The sequence below is a fragment of the Saimiri boliviensis genome, chromosome 1, assembly GCF_048565385.1.
Source record: "Saimiri boliviensis isolate mSaiBol1 chromosome 1, mSaiBol1.pri, whole genome shotgun sequence".
Lineage (NCBI taxonomy): Eukaryota > Metazoa > Chordata > Mammalia > Primates > Cebidae > Saimiri > Saimiri boliviensis.
Window position 1 is genome coordinate 47,491,679 of NC_133449.1, and position 17,036 is coordinate 47,508,714.

General features: G+C 42.2%; 2 pseudogenes; one reads left to right on the forward strand and one right to left on the reverse strand.

The window, feature by feature from the left end:
* Positions 1-2,355: 2,355 nt before the first annotated feature.
* On the reverse strand, positions 2,356-2,858 carry LOC101044919 (acyl-protein thioesterase 1 pseudogene; annotated as a pseudogene).
* Positions 2,859-9,430: 6,572 nt separating this feature from the next.
* On the forward strand, positions 9,431-12,724 carry LOC101029023 (melanoma inhibitory activity protein 2-like; annotated as a pseudogene).
* Positions 12,725-17,036: the final 4,312 nt, after the last annotated feature.

Below are 17,036 nucleotides of genomic sequence, written 5' to 3' on the forward strand. Positions count from 1 at the left end.
AGATGGAATCTCATTGCAGTTTTGATTTGCATTTCTCTAATGATCAGTGATGATGAGGGTTTTTTTGTATGTTTATTGGCCGCATAAATGTCTTCTTTTGAGAAGTGTTCCTATCCTTTGCCCACTTTCTGTGGGGTTGTTTTTTCCTTGTAAATTTGTTTAAAAATCCTTGCAGATTCTAGATATTAGACCTTTTTCAGATAGTTAGATTGCAAATTTTTTCTCCCATCCTGTAGGTTGCCTGTTCATGCTGATGCTAGTTTCTTTTGCTGTGCAGAACTTTTTAAGTTTAATTAGATCCCATTTGTCAATTTTGGCTTTTGTTACAATTGTTTTTGGTGTTTTCATCTTGAAGTGTTTGCCCATGCCTATGTCCTGAATGGTACTAGGTTTTCTTCTAGGATTTTTATGATGTAGCGTTTTACATTTCAGTCTTTAATCCGTCTTAAGTTAGTTTTTGTATAAGGTGTAAGGAAGGGATTCAGTTTCAGTTTTCTGTATATAGCTAGCCAGTTTTCCCAGCACCATTTATTAAATAGGGAATCTCTTCCTCATTACTTGTTTTTATCAGGTTTGTTAAGATCAGATGGTTGTAGATGTGCTATTTCTGAGTTCTCTACTCTGTTCCGTTGGTCTATATGCCTGTTTTGGTACCAGTGTCATGCTGTTTTGGTGACTGTAGCCTTTGCAGTATAGTTTGAAGTCAGATAGTTTGATGCCTCCAGCTTTGTTCTTTTTGCTTAGGATTGTCTTGGCTATATGGGCTCTTTTGTGGTTCCATATGAAGTTAAAGTAGTTTTTTCTATTTCTGTGAAGAAAGTCAATGGTAACTTGATGGGGATAGCATTGAATCTATAAATTACTTTGGGCATTATGCCCATTTCCATGATATTGATTCTTCCCATCTATGAGAATGAAATGCTTTTCCATTCGTTTGTGTCCTCTTCTGTTTTCTTGAAGAGTGGTTTGTATTTCTCCATGAAGAGGTCCTTCATGTTGCTTGCAAGCTGTATTCTTAGGTATTGTATTCCCTTTGCAGCAGTTGTGAATTGAGTTCATTTATGATTTGGCTCTCTGCTTGTCTGTTATTGGTGTATAGTTTGTATTTCTGTGGGATCACTGGTGATGTCTCCTTTATTATTTTTTATTATGTCTATTTGATTCTTCTCTCTTTTATTCTTAATTAGTGTAGCTAGCAGTCTATCTATTTTGTTAATTTTATCAAAAAAACAGCTCCTGGATTCATTGATTTTTTGAAGCAGTTTTCATGGTCACTATATGGTGACATTTTAGCAACTTTAGAATAAATCCATAGACTAAATCGCAGCACGCATAAATCATTTATATCTTAATGGCTCATGTAATTATTTTATTTTATTTTACTATTTTTAGAGATAGGGTCTTGCTCTGTTGCCCAGGTTGAAAGGCAATGTCAATCATAGCTCACTATAGCCCTGGACTCCTGGGTGCAAGTGATTCTTCTGCCTCAGCCTCTTGGGTAGTCGAGACTACAGGAGTGCACCATCACACCCTAATAAATTTTTAACTTTTTGTAGAGACAGGATTATACTGTGTTGCCCAGGCTGGTCTTAAACTCCTGGCCTCAAGGGATCCTCTCACCTCTCAAAGCACTGGAATTACAGGCTTTAGCCACCATGCATGGCCTTAACTGCACATTTAAACCTGAACAAATGTTCATTAAGCATACTAGTAATTTTTTTTTTTTTGAGATGGAGTCTCGCTCTGTCACTCAGGCTGGAATACAGTGGCTCAATCTCAGCTCACTACAACCTCTGCCTCCCAGGTTCAAGCAATTCTCCTGCCTCAGCCTCCTGAGTAGCTGGGATTACAGGTGTGCACCACCATGCCCAGCTAATTTTTGTATTTTTTGGTAGAGATAGGGTTTCTCCATGTTGGCCAGGAAGGTCTCAAACTCCTTACCGCAAGTGATCTGCCCGCCTTGGCCTCCCAAAGTACTGGGATTACAGGCCATGAGCCACTACACCCAGCTGCATACTAGTAATGTTCAAGTGATGTAATTTAAAAATTTGGTTGTAGTGTTTTATTATGCTGCACAATTACATTTGAGAAAAGAAAGCTAGCTTTTATTATTAATTATTAAAATTAGTGAAATAGCTTCATTTATTTTAATGCTGATATATTCTACCATATATTTGTGTATAGAAATATATAGAAACTTAAAAGATCCTAATTGGTTAGTTCGTGCCATTCGCATGTATTTGCAAAACATTTTAACATGCAAACATAAGAAGTTTCAAGACCTGGCTGGGGGAAAGGTTTATACTTTACTACAATGATGCCGGTGTATTTCTTCAGAAGGCCTTTTTAGTGAAATCAGTCAACAGGAGGTAGGAGTTTATCAATGAATTGTTTGATAGCCATCATTTCCTGGTGACAAGCTGTGCATCATGCCTATGAAGGTTTTGAAGTTTGCACTGGCTGGATTTACCAATGCTTTAAGATTTTCAAGAGTACGTAAATCAAACATTAGTGAAACTAAAGGGTCACAATCTCTACGGCACTGGAGAATAGAAATATATCTATTTGTGCCACAATGGGACCCTGTGGAAATGGATCGCAAAGTGGAAGCCAGCAACAGAGTGCAGTGACATGTGCCAGTGTCTGCTGTGTGGTAAGTGAAGTATAATATAAAGACAAGAGCTCCTCCTTGAGAAAATCCTCCTAAAACAATTCTGTTCAAAGAAATGCCTTTTTTCACCTCTTGATTTATCAAAGCTTTTACATTTTCTAGTAGCCTGTTTAATTCCAGGTTCACCCTTCCATGAACCCAGCAAAAGCTGTAAAATATCAAACCAAGAGGTCGTAGCTAGGCTCATATTTAATGTAGTAGGCATAACTGCTATGTAACAGGCAGATATGTTAATATGTCAACTCATACTTGTAAAGGTTTCTATCCATCCATGCTTTGTGTCTCCCAATCTATGAAGGCAAATCATCTTAATTTAAGACCCTCCCCACTGATGCCCATCCCTCTAATCTGGGACTGGGCAGCTGGAGGTCCTGAGGGTCCCATCGGCCACATTCTGTCTCCAGTGCAGGGGGCCCCAAGAAAAGGAAGGCTGTGATGCCCACACTTTCCCCACACAGCACAGGCCCAGTCTACTGGACCATCCATAGGCTACCCTGGGCAGGGCAGAGCTTCAATTTTTTAATAGTAAGTATGATTTTAGGCCTGGGAGTTTTACAAATGCAGTTTAACAAATACCGCATGTTCTCATTTGTAAGTGGGTACTAAATGATGAGAATTCATGGACACATTGAAGAGAACAACACACACTGGGGCCTATTGGAGGGTTCAGGGTTGGATTTGGCAGAGGATCAGGAAAAACAACTAACGGATACTAGGCTTAATACCTGGGTGATGAAATAATCTGTGCAACAAATCCCCATGACACGCATTTACTTATGTAACAAGCCTGCACATCCTGCACACGTACCCCGGAACTTAAAAGTTTAAAAATAAATTTAATTTTTTTTAATGCAGATTAAGAAAGTTTTCTTTTATCCTTAATTTTCTGAGAGTATTTACCCTGAAAGGAGGTTACATTTGGTACATGCTTTTAGCATCTATTCAGATGATCATATGATTTTTCTCCTTTAGTCTATAGATACCATGTATTACACTGATTCAATTTCAAACGTTGAATCAAATTTAAATTCCTGGGATCAATTGTACTTTATCATGATGTATTATGCTTTCCTTTATTGTTTCCTTTATTACTGTTATCTGGGGTTAATTTTATTGATTTCTGCTTTTTAAAAATTTATTTGAGACAAAGTCTTGCTCTGTTGCCAAGGCTGGAGTGATCTCTGCTAACTGCAACATCCTCCTCCTGGGTTCAAGCGATTCTCCTGCCTTAGCCTCCCCAGTAGCTGGGAACATAGGCGTGTACCAACATGCTCGGCTGATTTCTGCTTTTATCTTTTGTATTTTCTTCTTTCTACTTGCTTTAATTTGCTCTTTTTTCCCCCTAGTTTCCTAAGGTGGAAGCTTAGATTATTAATTCAAGCCCTTTCTGTTTTATAATATATTTAATGCTACACATGTCCCCTAATGACTAATTTAACTACATACCACAAATTTTGGTATCCTGTGTTTTTATTTTCATTCAATTAGTAATATTTCCAATTTTCCTGGTGGATTTCTTTTCAAACCACAGGTTATTTATAACTGTGTGATTTAATTTTCAAATATTTGGAAATTTTCCAGATTTTTTTGCTTTATGCATTTGAAACTATGTTGTTAGAATCATGCTAATTCAGAAGTTACATCTTCCTGGTTGATTAACTCTATCAATACAAAGTATACCTCTAGTTGTGGTGGTTCTTATTTTACACTATATTATTTCTTGTATTAATGAAGCTAAAATGGCTATCTTTTGGTTTCCATTTATACAGGATATTTTTCCATCCTTTTACTTTCAACCTCCTTATATTTATGATGTTTCTTTTGTAAGCAGCAAATAATTGTAGTTGCCTGCTAATCCAGTCTGAAAACATAATTGAGATGTTTTGCCTCTCTATTTTTACTGTAACTATTGATATATTTGGCTTTAAATCTATCATCTCTTTGTTTTTCATTAATTGCATCTCTTCTCTTTTTTCTCTTATTCTTTCATTTGAAATATGTATATTTATTATTCTATTTTCTCTATTAGCTTATTAATTCTATGTTTATTTACTTTTAGTATTTTTTTTTTTTCAAGACAGGGTCTCACTTTGTCACCCAGGCTGGAGTGCAGTGGTGCAATCTCAGTTCACTGCAGCCTCGACCTCCCAGGTTCAAACAATCTTCCTGCCTTAGCCTCCAAATAGCTGGGACTACAGGTGCACAGCACCATGCCCAGCTAGTTTTTTCATTTTTTGTAAAGATGGGATTTCACCATGTTCCCCGGGCTTGTCTTGAACTTTTGAGCTCAAGCGATCTGCCTATCTCGGCCTCCCAAAGTACTAGGACTACAGGCATGAGTCACTGCTCCCAGCCAACTTTTAGTATTTTTTTCTAGAGGCTACAACAATCACCTTTAACTTAAAGAATGGCATGTATAAATTCTTTGATCACCCTCCAGATAATGCAGGAACTTTGGAATACAAATACAAAAAAACTTAATCCCTCCCACCTTTTGTGCCTCTGTTGTCCATTTAAATTATATGTGTGTGTATGTGCGTGTGTATACACACACATATAGGTATATATGCAAAGCTATTCTTATATATAGTTTAATTCTACAAATCGTTATTGATCTAACTTTATGCAGCCAATCTTCATCAAGATTTACCCACAAATTTCCTTTTCATGCCTCCCTCTATCTTTTCTTTGCTTCCAAGTAGAATCATTTTGCATCTGCCTAAAAATTCCATTCAGTATTTTCTTTGGTGCAAATATGCTGCTTAAAAAATCTCTCAACTATAATTTGTGTAAACATATTTTTATTTTGCTTTTACTTTTTAAGGATCATTTGCAAGGCACAGAATTCTAGAATGGCAGTTATTTTCTTTCAATATTCTTTTGGCTTCTCTATTGCTTCTGTTGAGAAGTAAGCCAAAGTGTACTTTGGCTTCTTTCATGGTAATATGCCTTTTTGTTTTTCTTTTGGCTGCTGTTAGGATTTTCTCCTTTACTTTGTCTGTCATTTTATGTACTATACCTAGTGTAAGGGTTATTGCCGAGTTTAAAATGAGGAAACTGAGGCCAACGTAAGAAAATTAAATGCCAATTTATTCAGCTCCCGGGCGAGGTTCTTTGGTCTGGGGAAAGGGGGCCAGAGAAGTCATGCTGACTTCCTGGGGTGGGAGGTTTTTACGGCTATGAGGAATGAGCAACAGCAGAATGCCCTGATTGGGTCCAGGGGAGTGGGATTGGGGCAGGCCGCTATTGGTTGGCAAGTTATGGGTGGGTTGTTGGGCGAGTTTTCCGGTGTGAGAGCCGGCCAGGGTTGCATCAGCTGGAGCCTTCCAGGGGAGCCATGTGGCCGAGTGCAGGGCCTGGTGCTGGGTGCAGAGTCAGGTGCTGAGTGCAGAGGTGGGTGTGTCCGGCCTCCCAGCGAGGCAACCAGCCTTACATTCTGACCCTTTTGATGATATAGGATGCTGCTTCTTTCTGGCTACTTCCTGCTGAATAGGGGCGGAGTGAGGGAGAAGGGTCAGTTGGCTGGTGCCTCGGTTGGGAGTCGGACACAAGGGTGAAGTAGCATCTGGTTTACGGCCACCCTGGAAATTTCCTTCACGTGGGCCTGTAAAAACCTGAGGAAAAAAGGGGCTAGCATTAACAGAAGACAAACTATGATGATAGGAGTGATAATAGGGGTTAGCCAGGTTAGCATGGGGGATTGCCACCAGTTAAGAGGCGAGACTGATGCATTCTGCTTCTTATAGAAGTCCTCTTGGAGATGATAGAGAGTGTTGACGTTTTCTTCTAAGCCTTGTGTTCCTGCTCAATTGTTGCAGACCTGGTGAGAAAAAGAGGGGCTGTACAAAGCAGTGTAACACCTTAGGCCCTATATGTAAAGATTGGTGGATTTCAGCAATAATTTTAGGGGCCTGTTCCCGGGGAAGGGGGATTCTGTTATTTAGGAAGATCCAGCCCTGATTAGATTCTGTTCCCCCCTTTAGTATAAGGGCCTGTTTTTCTGATGGTGAGTATACAGGCTGTGTGGCCGTGGTAAGGAAGAGAACAGGCGTAGGGATTAACTTGGCATTAGTTAAAGATCTTGCTGTGTATATGCCCGCACATTGCCCTGGGAGATGGCATCATGCTGGGCCCGGCGTCCTCAGCAGTGTATGACTGCAACTTCCCTGGGCAATGATAAGGCCTGTAAAAGGTTGGAGATCTGTGTAGCATTGATTACGGGGGTGGAGGTGAGGCGTTAAGACAGGGCGTGGTGTCGGTTAGGAGTGGCAGTAGGAGGTGGGCAGATGATGCGCTTGAATGTGGGGTGCCGTGAGTTGGAAAGTGGCCCCCACAGTCTGGAGAATGTCTCATCCTATAAAGGGGACTGGGCATGAGGGTATGATTAAAAAGGAGTGGGAAAAGGGGTGTCCCTTGAGGACATAGGCTAAAGGGTGGGTTTGATTAGGACAGGAAGGCTTACTGTCAATTCCCGTGTCTGAAACCTGGGAAGGTATGCTAGGTCCTGAGTGGGAAGGCAATACAGAATAGGTAGCCACCATGTCCACTAAGAAGGAAATGGACTTACCCACTACCTGCCGCGTTACCCTGTGCTCAGCAAGGGTGATGGGGGTCTTCGAGTTTGGGCTGCATCAGTCATCCAGAAGGCCGAGAAGTCCAAGCGATGGGATTGCTTCTTGAGGACCAGCCTGCCCTCCACATAGAGGTGTCGGGGGTGGGCCTGTAGTCCGGGATGGGCAATCACTGTGCCAGTGTCCAAGCTGCTTGCAGTTTGGGCAAGGCTGGGTAGGTGGTCAGGGACATGGACACCGACCTGTCCAGTGTCCCTCCTGACCGCACTTGAAACAGGGCCCAGGCGGAACACCTCCGGAGTTCTTGGCAGGTTTTGATGGACCCCCTCCACCAGGTGCCTGGTGGGCTGCTGGCCTCAGGGCTGCCACAAGAGCTTGGGTTTGGAGGCTTACCTTTTGCTGTAGATGGGCCTGGTGGGTGGCCTCAGCCTTTTCCTCTCGGCCATTAAAAACTTTAAATGCCATATTTACCAGGTCTCATATGGGAATTTGGGGGCCCTCCTCAGTTTTCTTAAGTTTCTTTCTAATGTCAGCCACTGACTGAGAGATGAACTGGGTGGCTAGAACTGTAGCACCCACTAAAGAGGCCGGGTCCAGCCGGGTATGAAGGATCATAGCATTAGTTAACTGGTCAAGGAAGGCGGCTGTGTTTTCAGTAGGACCCCAAGTTATTTCCCTTAACGTATCATAATTAACTACCTTTTGAGCTGTGCTTTGCATGCCCACTAGGAGGCACTGTAGCATTTGGTCTCGGCAGCAGCGGTCATCTTGACCAGTTTGATAGTTCCAATTAGGGTCGGCCTCAGGGACCGCTGCTGCACCTACTGGCATTTGACTGTTTGCGAGATGTACCTGATCAGCGTGTGCCCGGGCCGCTGTAAGGATGCGGTCATGCTCATCTGGAGTAAGGGTGGAGGACGGGATTACATAGGTATCATGCCAGGTGACGTTGTAAGCCTGGGTGAGGTAGTGGAATTCTCTGGTGTAAGCAGTAGGATTGGTGGAGAATGACCCTAGGCGTTTCTCAATGGCTGATAGATCAGAGAGGGAGAAGGGAGCATGCACTGGAACAACACCCTCTGCTCCGGCCACCTCACAGAGGGGACAAAGGAGGGAGGCTTCATTGTTAGGAGCACAGCGCGAGCAAGTGTGAGCACTAACAGGAGAGGCTAGGTTGGGACCAGGAAGAGGAGGAGCTGGAGGGGCTTGAGGTTCTGCATATGGCAGAGGATTTGTGAGTTGGGCGGGTGGAAAGGAGAGTTCCTCGGGTAGGTCAGGGTTGGAAAAGGAGGAGAGTGGAGGGGCCGAGGGTGGTGAGGGAGTTTCTTTGGCCAGGAGCACCTGAGCGGTGGTGCAGGAGAAACAGAGGGTGGGACGGGAGCAGAGATACCAGAAGGTCTGAACGTAGGGAAGCTCCGAACATTTACCATTTTTTGACAGAAATTGTCTAAATCAGTTAGAACGTCAAAATCAAAAGTTCCTTCTGGTGGCCACTTGGACTGATTGTCCAGAGGATACTGGGGCCAGGCCACTGTGGAGAGGAAAAGCAGCCTTTTCTTTTTTATGGAGAGGCCTAGCTTGGGTAAATTTTGGACTAGACATCCCAATGGCGACTTGGGGTCTAGGCAGGACTCCTGATTACCTATAGTTCCCTCTCTGTTGCGGGATAGTCAGGAGTGAGGAACGGCATCCCAGACCTCAATGCCTGACTACCGGAGGTTATGGGGAAGGACAGGAGTATAGGGACATCTCCACAATATTTCTGTCTTCTGGAACGGGTGAGCAGGGACACTGGGACGTGTCCACGAGACCCACAGCTCCAGACGGGAAAGAGTCCCTGACACGGCCGCAATTATAGACAGAGTCTCCTCGGATAGGAACAAACAGAGGATGGGTTCATGGGCAACTGGAGTCTTACCGAGTGATGGCTGCAGACGATCGGAGAGGTGGCGGCTCCCTGGTTTGGCTTATGGTAGAGGAGTCAGTTTCCTCCAGGAAGGGTCTTGAACTCCTCCTGGGTTTTGGCATCATTTGTAAGGGTTATTGTCAAGTTTAAAACGAGGAAACTGAGGCCAGTATAAGAAAATTAAATGCCAATTTATTCAGCTCCCGGGTGAGGTTCTGTGGTCTGGGGAAAGGGGGCCAGAGAAGTTGCGCTGACTTCCTGGGGTGGGAGGTTTTTATGGCTATGAGGAACAAGCAACAGCAGGATGCACTGATTGGGTCCAGGGGAGCGGGATTGAGACGTGGGGGGCCGCTATTGGTTCGCGGGCCGTTGGGAGGGTTGTTGGGTGGGTTTTCCAGCGTGAGAGCTGGCCAGGGCTGCATCAGCCAGAGCCTTCCAGGGGAGCATGTGGTAGAGCTAGGTGCCAAGTGCAGAGCCTGGTGCCAGGTGCAGAGTCACGTGCTGAGTGCAGAGGTGAGTCTGTCTGACCTCCCAGGAAGGCAACCAGCCTTACACCTAGGCGAGTTTCTATATGTATTGATCCATCTTGGGTTCATAGATCCTCTCAACTCTGTGATTTGATGTGTTATTATCAGGGTTGGAAAACTATCGGCTGCTATATTTTTAAATATTGCTTTTGTCCCATTATTCTTCTCCTCTACTTTTCAGGCCTCAATATGTTAGACATTTTTAGTGTTTTATACATAACGTTTGCTCATTTCAGACTTTTCTTTTTATCTCTTTATGTTTTAGTCTGGGCATTTTATTCTGGTCTATCTTCCTGTTCATTTGTGTCTACTCTGTGGTGAAACCCATTCACTGACTTATTACATTCATTTATTTTATTTTAAAATTCTAGAATTTCCAGATGCTTCATTTTTATGATTTCCGGCCAGGGGTGAGTGGCAAGGACAGGGTGGCTTGCAGGCTTGTGTGGGTTGGGCTCCATCCTGTGCTGCCTCAGGATGTGAAGTGTCACAAGGAGGCCAGGATGGGCGCCTGTGGGTGCCTGCGTCCTCCAGCTCCCCCTGCAGCCGGCTCCACAGTGGTCCACCCCGGTTGCCAAGTTCGGGTTCCAGACCAAAGACTGCATATTCTCCACTGCTTATTGTGGTCCAGACACTGCCAGGTTTACTGCACCTGCCAGAGCAGGCTTGGCCCTGTGGAGGAGCTGGGGACTGCCCCTCAGCCATACTTGGGGCTGTTCCTGGAGCAGCTACTCAGGGTTGTGGCAGCGCTGCCAGATGGTGTGAAACCAGATCCTAAACCTTATGATTTTCTAGGGGAATTGGTGATATCTGCAGCTATTGGAGTTTTTGCTGTTCTCTTTTTGTGGAGAAGTTTTAGATTGGTTAGGAATCTTGTTTATGTGAGAAGAGAGAAAAAACTTGCTGTAAGGCTTTCTGGACTAATTGAAGAAAAATGTAAACTACTTGAAAAATTTAGCCTTGTTCAAAGAGAGTATGAAGGCTATGAAATAGAGTCATCTTTAAAGGATACCAGCTATGAGAAGGGGGCAATAGAAGCACAAAGTTTGGAGGAACCCGTGAAAAGCTGTCAGGTCTAATTCTAAACTTGAGGATGAAATACTCTGTCTAGTAAAAGAGTTAAAAGGAAAGAAATCTAAACATTCTGAACAAGATGAGTTGACGGCAGATATTTAAAAAAGGATACAGTCTCTAGAAGATGAGTCAAAATCCCTCAAATCACAAGTAGCTGAAGCCAAAATGAGTTTCAATATATTTCAAGTGAATGAAAAATGACTGAAGATAGCAACAAATAGTTTTGAATGAAAATTCACATCTTCAGGAAAGCCAGAAACTGCTTTTGCAAGAAGCTGAAGTATGTAAAGAACAAGTGAGTGAATTTAATTTTAATAAACAGAAAATAAATTTGAAGACTTCAAAGTACATGCAGAATAAATTATAAATGATAAAGAAAATTACATCAAGACTCTGAACACTTGCTAAAGATGAAAGATCGGGCTACTATGCTTGGAGAAAACATAACGGATGATAATAACTTGGAATTAGAAACGAACAGTGAATCAGAAAATGGTGTTTACTTAGGTAATCCTCCAAAAGGAGTTTTGAAGAAACTCATTCATGCTGCCAAGTTAATTGCTTCTTTCAAAATCTTAAAAGGAGAAAGAAACCAAATTTATATTCAGTTATCTTAAATTGATAAAACAAAGGAAGAGCTTAGAGAACATATTAAAAATCTTCAGACTGAACAAGCATCATTGCAGTCAGAAACACACATTTTGAAAATGAGAATCAGAAGCTTCAACAGAAACTTAAAGTAATGACTGAAGTATATCAAGAAAATGCAATGAAACTTTACAGAAAATTTTCAGTAGAGGAAAATCATCTGTTAGAGAAAGAAGAGAAACTTTCTAAAGTAGAAAAAAGATCAGCATGCCACTAAAGAGCTGAAGACATATAGAAAGTGAGCCAAAGATCTTGAAGAACAATTGCCACTTTCATACAGCATCAACACTGATCAACTCATGGTCAACCATGTTCCATTTGTATGCCTCCTCACCCCGCATCATTTTATGCATAATATCTCTAAAAAGATATGTTCATCTCTAAAAAGTAAAAATTCTTTATAAAATGTAACAATACCATTACCACATCTAAAAACTGTAAGAATCCTTTAGAGTTATCAAATATCCAGTTAGTTCAATTTTCTCTGTCACATAATTTGTGTGTTTTTTTTTTTGTACAATTTTTTTTGTTGTTCAAACTAGTATCCAAATTGAAATTGGTCAGTATGTCTTTTAAATCTCTTGAGGCTGGCTCATGCTTGTAATCCAAGCCCTTTGGGAGGCTGAGGCAGGAGAATTACTTGAGGCCAGGAATTCAAGACCAGCCTGAGCAACACAGTGAAACCCCATTCCTACAAAAAATTAAAATATTATCCGTGTGTGGTGGCACATGCCTGTAGTCCCATCTGCTTTGGAGGCTGAGGCAGGAGGATAGCTTGAGCCTAGGAGTTTGAGGTTGCAGTGAGCTATGACTGCACCACTTCACTCCAGCCTAGGAAACAGAGTGAAACCCTGTCTCAAAACAATTTTTTTTTATATTTATTTAGGTCTACAGATTTCTCTCCACTCCCCTCTGTTTCTTCATTTGTTGAAGAAAATAAATAGGTGGTTTGTCTGCTAGAGTTTTCCACAATCTGCATAATAAAAATTAATTTCATATCTTTGGTGTCATTTAACATGTGGCTTGGTCCCCTGTATTCCTCAGAACTCATCATTAGAGCTGGCGACCTGGACAGATTCGAATTCTAATTTTTGGCAAAAGTGTGCCTTGGGTATTAGTGTGTTCTTGCATTGGAAGGAAAAGACATTTTTCTATTTTGTGTGATGTTAGTAGTCATTGATGGTCATGGCCCATATCCACTAACTCATCAGGGATTGCATGTGGTTATATTTCAATTGTACATTTCTTTTTCATTTCTCAGCTGGAATACTTCAATAAAGAGAAGGTTTCCACCATCCACAGTTTGGTTACCCTGAATATAGTTTGATTCAGAAACGCAGTATCGCACCTTTCAAGATGCTTGAATCTTCCCCTATGCTTACTAGTTTTCTAAATAATGAGTTGGTTTTCTAAGCATTCTCTAACTATATGTCTGTATCATTGGAAATGCACAGACTTTTAGCATATTTAATATGTTTCAATGTTTTGTCATTATTATCCTTATTGGTGTAGAAATGGTCTTATTTCTGGCCAGCAGAAGCTCTTTAAGTTGGTCCCTGAGCCCTTCTGGCATGCTGCTAGCAGTTTCAGACAACCTCCTTGGTTCCTGATATGACAAGATGTTTTAGGTTTATTTGCATATTTCCTTCTCCAGACCTGGAGTCATCCATTTCTCCAAGGATAGCTGGTTCTTCTTGTAAAATAAGCTATTTAGGGACTATAATCTGAGCATTAAGGGTGATTTCTTTTCCTCATTCTTACAAAGATAACTTTGAAAAAAGTTTTTAGTGTGTCGTTCCTTTGGTTTTTTAAATATAAGCAAATATGTTTATGTATTCATATCCTCTTTTAGATGAATAGCAATATGCTATACACACTTTCCTCTACCTTACTTTTTAACTTAATATATCCTGGTCATCACTTCATAGCATCCAGAGACAGACTCCATTCCTTTTTACACTTTTTCCCACCAGTCCCCTCTTAATGGTCATTTGGGTTATTTCTATCCTTTTCTACACAAACAGTAAGAGCAGTGAATTTTCTAGAAGAAAAGAAAGGTAAGTCCAAGTGTGTAGCAAGGAAATAAGCTTACACAAAGAATGGTCTACTCTTTGCCTTCAGCAATTGGGAGGTGATCCAGGGAGGCACCTGCAGTGCCCTGCCTTACAGGAGTTTCTCTGTTTGTCTGGGGGATTCGGGCCACACAGTATGAGTTTTGACTTCCAGAGGAACTGAAACCTAAAGGTATTAGCCAGACCTCCGAGAGAGGCTGGAGATGAAAAGCCAGTCACATAGACAGTATGTGATCAAGCCCTAATACAAACTCTGGACACCAAAAGCTTGGATAAACGTCCTTGATTGGCAATAACCTGTGCTCATTTCACAAGTCATGGCTGGGAGGAGGTCACACTGTTCAGGACTCCACAGGGAGTGTGGATGATAGAAACTCCACATTTAGACCCTTCCTATGTTCTGCCTGATGCATTTCTTCTTCTCTTAGTGAATTTTAAGATACATCCTTTCACTATAATGAACCATAAACATGAGCATAACAGCTTTCAATAAGTTTTGTGACACTAGCAAATTATCAAACCTAAACATGGTTTTGGAAACCCCCCAGATCTTCAGTTGGTGTCAAAAGTGAGGGCAGCCTTGTGGAGACTCTTCCCTCAGACTTTGCAGTTTGGTTAACTTCTCTGAAAAAGAAACTTAAGTATTTAAAGATAATTGTTTTTTTTTTTTCTCAAAAGTACAGACTTTAGTCAAGAACAATTGCTCAAATGAAATAGAACTCTAAGCAGCTTGTTATATCAGAAAAACCACGGTAATGTTTTATTTTACTTAGTATTTTAGTTCTGGGCCTCAAATTTGTTTATAAAATTCTCAGATTGTAAGAATCAGCATTTTAGACTGTGAACTTTTTTCTTGGAATCTCACATGGCCTCAAAGGATAGTTAGGTGAGAGTTACAGCTGTGGCAACAGCCCTTCTGCTGTGCCCACAAGTGACCAACTGCCATCAGACGACAGGCAAGATGTCAAATAGATCGCCAGGCCTCCCACAAGGCACAGGGAAAGAAAGTAGGAAGGCTTGAGGAAATAGAGTTCTCTTGTAGCCTGAAGCCAGTTCAGCTTCATACATTCTCTTTCCTGTGGTTGATTGCAAGGTTTTGATGGAAACCATTCCACACCACTTCCAGAAAGTCTCACCCAACAAATAGTTTTTGAAAACCTTCCATTTTCTGGACACTATTTTAGATGTTTGGGAAATACCTGTGCACAGAATAAAGATCTTCACCCTTGTGGAGATTGTGTTCTATCAGGAGTGCACAGATAGGAAAGAATAAATGGAAGATATGAAGAATCATATTGTGTGGCAAAAGGTGATAAGGGCAATGCAAGGAAGATCAAGGAGGAGGGGAGCAGGAGGGCAGGGGTGGGTTGAAGAGTTTAGTAGGGTGGGGATCAGGGTCTGCCTCCCTGAAAAGGTGCAATCTAAGCAAACACTTGGGTGTCTGGGGAATGCATCATCCAGGCTAAGAGAATAGCTGGAGCAAAGGTCCTGGGGAATGTTTGAGAAGCATAAAGGAAGCCATTAAGGCTGGAGTGGAGTAAGTGAGGGGAAGGGGAAGGAGATGGGACAAAGACTGAGCAAGGCTCCTAGGTGCCCTGCCTTGTGAAGGCGTTTGAGAAGGTTTGCCCCCTATTTTCAACCACCACTGTTGATTTTGCCCCTACTTCTTGATTGCCACATCCCACGGTTTTAAATGGAATTCCACAAAATTCTGTGTAATTTAGGGGATAATTGGCAAATAAAATTGGGTGGAATTCTCAGGTTGAATATGGACTTTGTTCATTTTATCAGCTGAAACTGCCTAGTAGCTGCAGAGTAGAGTGAAGATACCTCTGTTCTAGTAGGTCTGGGTTTGCAATCCCAGTGCTGCCATTTTCAAGCTGTGTAACTGGGGGCAGGCTGATGTTCCTCTCTGAGGCTGCATTTCCTTAGCTCTAATGTGGGTATTGTAATCAGTACTTGTTATGGGCTGAATTGTATAATTGTACCCACTCAAAATTCATATGTAGAAGTCCTAACACCCAGTATCACAAAAGGTGATAGGGTCTTTAAAGAGATAATCCAAATAAAATGAGGTCCTAAGGGCAGGCCCTGATCCAATATGACTGTTCTTATTAGAAGAGGAAACTTGGACACAGATACACATAGAGGGAGCACCGTGTGAAGACACAGAGAAGAGATGGCCAGCTACCAGCTAAGCAGAGAGGCCTTACCATAAACCAACTCTGCCAGTATATTGATCTCAGACTTTGGGCTTCCAGAACTGTAAGGAAACACATTTTTATTGTTTAAGCCACCTGGCTGGGGGTACTTTGTTATGGCAGCCTGAGTAGACTAAACCAGCACCTCAAAGGGTTGTTATTGGATGTGCTTAGTGGTAACTGGTTCCTGAAGGCTGTGCTATCACCACTAAAGAACCCATCCATGTAACAAAAACCACTAGTTCCCCCAAAACGATTGAATTTCCTCTTTTAAAAAAGTAGATACCTTGTAGAAAAGGACCATTGATTACATGCTCATAGAAATTTCGCTTTACCATTTCAGCCGCCATATGCGTGCTGTGTGTCCAGAACTTGGGATTCAAAGACAAAGGTTTCCAGTTTCCTTCCTCCAACAGATGCTTGTGGCCTGGTGGGGAGCAGACAATGTGTGCACATAGATGAACTGAAGCACCAAGCACCAAGTTCATTCAAATTATTGGCATGAAGTGTGTGATGAGCAGGGAGAGGAAGCCATCCTTTGGCCTGGAGAAGTTGAAGAGAGCTCTCAGAGGATGTTAGAACTGAGTGGTAACAGTCAGAGGAGAGGGGTGGAAGTGTCATGCCTGGCATGCCTGGCATGACTGCCAAGGAACTGTGGCCACATGCAGTTCTCATTGCAGGCCAGCCTCCAGTGAGAACACAATTCTGGTGTTGCAATGCAGGTCGGTGTCCTGTATTAGCTTTCTATGCTGCAGAACACATTGCCACTAATTTAGGGGCTTGAAACCACATCCGTTCATTATCTCACAGTTCATATGTCAGAAGTCCTGTAAGGCATGGCTGGATTCTCTGCTCCATGTCTCACAAGGTGGGAATAAAGGTGTCAGCAAGTTGTGTTCCTTTCTGAAAGGCCCTGAGAAAGAATTAACTTTCAAGGTCATTCAAGTTGTTGGCAGAACTTAGTTCCTTACAGTTCCCTTCATCTTCAAGGCAGCAGGGTCCCATCCAGGCACACTGAGTCTTTCATAAGCTTCAAATCTCTCCTCTCCCTTCTGCCTTCATCTTTAACTTTTAAGGGCTCATCCACCGGGTGATTCCATTGGGCCAACTCAGATAATCCAGTATAGCCTCCATATTTTAAAGTCAACTCATTAGAAAACTGTCCACAAGGCCCTTTTGCCTTGTAAAGTTAACAGACAGTCCCAGAAATTAGGGTGTGAATTCTCTCAGAGGACTGTAATTCTGCCTGCCAGTCTCCCACCTGGATCTTGCCAGAAATCAGTACCTAGCACCAAGTCTTTATTTAATTTTTATTTTTAGAGTGGTGCAATCACAGCTCATTGCAGCCTCAAACTCCTAAGCTCAA